We start from the raw sequence: 3754 nt of genomic DNA on the forward strand, positions 1-3754 counted from the left end.
TCAGCTCATGCAACCTCTGCCTTCTGGGTTCACGCCATTCTCCTGCCTCAGTCTCCTGAGTAGCTGCGACTACAGGCACCCACCAACACGCCCGGCTAATTTTTTGTATTTTTAGTAGAGACGGGGTTTCACCATGTTAGCCAGGATGGTCTTGATCTCCTGACCTCATGATCCACCCATCTCGGCCTCCCAAAGTGCTGGGATTACAGGCTTGAGCCACCGTGCCTGGCCTCCCAGGTTCAAGTGATTCTTCTGCCTCCACCTCCCAAGTAGCTGGGAGTACAGGCGTGGGCCACCACGCTCAGCTACTATTTTGTATTTTTAGTAGAGATGGGGTTTTAACATGTTGGCCAGTCTGGTCTCAAACTCCTGACCTCAGGTGATCCACCCACTTTGGCCTCCCAAGTGATTAATGATCCTTTTAATGTGCTGCTGAATTCCATTTGCCAGTAGTTTGTTGAGAACATTTATATCTATGCTCAGCAGGGATATTGGCTTGTAACTTTTTTTCTCATGGTGCCTTTGTCTGACTTTGGTATCAAGGTATTGCTGGCCTTGTAAAATGACTCTAGAAGTTGTCCCTCTGCCATAGTCTGTTCAGGCTCCTATAGCAAAATACCTTAGACTGGGTGATTAATAAACAATAGAAATGTATTGCTTATAGTTCTGGATGCTAGGAAGTCCAAATCAAGATGCCAGTACATTTGATGTCTGGTAAGAACTTGCTCTGCTTTAAAGATGGTGCCTTTTGTTGCATTCTCACATGGCAGAAGGGGCAAACATGATCCCTCCATCTCTTTTACAAGGGCACTACTTCCATTCACAAGGGCAGAGCCCTCATGACTTAACCACGTCCCCAAAGGCCCTACCTCTTAATACTATCACATTGAGGATTATATTTAAATGTATGAATTTTGCAGGGAAGCCAACATTCAGACCATAGCACCCTTCTATTTAATTTTTTGGAAGAGTTTGAGAAGAACGGTTATTAGTTCTTTAAATGTTAAGTAAAATTCAGCAATGAAGCCATCAGGTTTCGGGCTTTTCTTTGATGGAAGACTTTTTGTTACTGATTCAATCTCCTTACTCATTATTCTGTTCAGATTTTCTATTTCCTCAAGACTTAGTCTTAATAGGTTATATATGTCTAATAATTATCAATTTTTATAGGTTATACAATTTTCAGGCATATAATTGCACATAGCAGTCTCTTATGATACTGTGTATTTCTATGGTATAATATCAATTATAATGTCTCCTCTTTTATTCCTAATTCTATTTATTTGAGTCTTTTTATCTTAGCTAGTCTAGCTAATGGTTTGTTAGTTTCTTTTCTCTTTGCAAAAAAACAGCTCTTGGTTTATCTTTTCTATTGTTTTCTAGCCTCTATTTCATTTATTTCTGATCTGATCACTTCCTTTTGGGGACTGGTTTATTCTTTCTTTTTTTTTTTTTTTTTTTTTTTTTTGTAGTTCCTTGCGGTGTAACATTAGGTTATGTATTTCTTCTTTTTTGATGTAGGCATTTATTGCCATCTATAAATTTTGGTATATTGCATGTCCATTTTCATTTGTCTCAAAATATTTTTCAATTTCTATTTTAATTTGTTCTTTGACCCATTGGTTGTTTAGAAGCATGTTGCTTAATTTCCACATATTTGTGAATTTTCTGAAATTTCTTCTCTTATTGATTTCTAGTTTCATACCATTGTCATTGGAAAAGCTACTTGATATGCTTCTATCCTCTTAAATTTGCTAAGATATGTTTTATAGCCAAACATATGATCTATCCTGGAGAATACTGCAATGCACTTGAGAAGAATGTGTGTTCTGCTGCTATTGTATGGAATATTCTATAAATGTCTATTAGGTCCATTTGGTCTAAAGTGTAGTTCAAGTTCAATGTTTCTTTATTGATTTTCTGTCTGGATGATCTATCCATTGTTAAAAGTAGGGTATTTAAGTCCCCTGCTATTACTGTATTGCAATCCATCTCTCTCTTCAGATTTATTAATATATTTGCCTTATATATTTAGGTGCTCCAATGTTGGAACATACATATTTACAATTGTTATATCTTTGATGACCCCTTTATTATTGTATATTGACTTCCATTGTCTCCTTTTACAGCTTTTGACTTAAAGTCTATTTTATCTGCTGTAAGTATAGCTACCTTCACTCTCTTTTTTTTTCCATTTGCATGGAATATTTTTTTCATCCTTTTACTTTCAATTCATGGGTGTCCTTACAGGTGAAGTGAGTTTTTTGTAGGCTGTGTATATTTGGTCTTCTTTTCTTATCCATTCAGCCACTCTATGTCTTTTGATTGAATAATTTACTCCATTTACATTTAAGGTAATTAATGATAGGTAAAAACTTACTTCCATTTTGTTAATTGTTTTCTGGTTGTTTTGTAGATCCTTTGTTTCTTTTTTCTCTCTTGATGTCTTCTTTTGTGATTAGATGATTTTCTCCAATGGTATGCTTTGATTCCTTTTTATCTTTTATGTATTTACTATAATGTTTTGCTTTGTGGCTACCATGAGGCTACATAAAACATCTTATAGTCGTAAAAGGCAATTTTAAGCAAAGAAGAAGTTAACGTTAACTACAAAAAATAACTACACTTTTACTTTACCCACTCACACATTCTGTTTTTGAGGTCACAATTCACATATTTTATACTATATATCCCTTAAAATTATTGTGTCTATTATTATTTTAATACTTGTTTTTTAACCTTCACACTAAAGATATAAGTGATTTACATATCACCATTACAGTTTTATAGTGTTCTGAATTTGGCTGTGTACTTAATTTTAGCAGTGAGCTTTATTCTTTCATATGTTGCGCTACCATTAATAATTAGCATCCTTTTTGCTCTGCATGAAGAATTCCCTTTAGCATTTCTTGTAAGACAGATCATGTGGAATGAACTCACTCAGCTTTTGTTCATCTGGAAAAGTTTTCATCATTCTTTTATTTCTGAAGGACAGCTTTGCTGGGTGTAGTATTTTTGGTTGATAGTGTTTTTTTTTCCCCTTCAGCATTTTTAATATATTATTCCAATATTTCTTGGCCTGCAGGGTTTCTGCTGAGGAATCCACTGATAGCCTTTAATTATTTATTTTATTTTTATTAATTTTTTTATTATTATACTTTAAGTTCTAGGGTACATGTGCATAACATGCAGGTTTGTTACATATGTATACTTGTGTCATGTTGGTGTGCTGCACCCATCAACTCCTCAGCACCCATCAACTCATCATTTACATCAGGTATAACTTCCAATGCAATCCCTCGAAAGGTTTTAACTGGTATGGTATGGTACTGAGCGACTTATTCGGAAACATCTGGCTGCAAGAGGCATCCCAACTTACATGTATCCTTTTGTGATCTTTTTTCTTTTTCTTTCTTTTTTTTTTAATTATACTTTAAGTTCTAGGGTACATGTGCATAACGTGCAGGTTTGTTACATATGTATACTTGTCCCATGTTGGTGTGCTGCACCCATCAACTCATCAGCACCCATCAATTCGTCATTTATATCATGTATAACTCCCCAATGCAATCCCTCCCCCCCTCCCCCCTTCCCATGATAGGCCCCAGTGTGTGATGTTCCCCTTCCCGAGTCCAAGTGATCTCATTGTTCAGTTCCCACCTATGAGTGAGAACATGCAGTGTTTGGTTTTCTGTTCTTGTGATAGTTTGCTAAGAATGATGGTTTCCAGCTGCATCCATGTCCCTACAAAGGA

This window comes from Rhinopithecus bieti, unplaced genomic scaffold, assembly GCF_001698545.2.
Source record: "Rhinopithecus bieti isolate Rb0 unplaced genomic scaffold, ASM169854v2 scaffold_1234, whole genome shotgun sequence".
In the NCBI taxonomy this organism is placed as follows: Eukaryota; Metazoa; Chordata; class Mammalia; order Primates; family Cercopithecidae; genus Rhinopithecus; species Rhinopithecus bieti.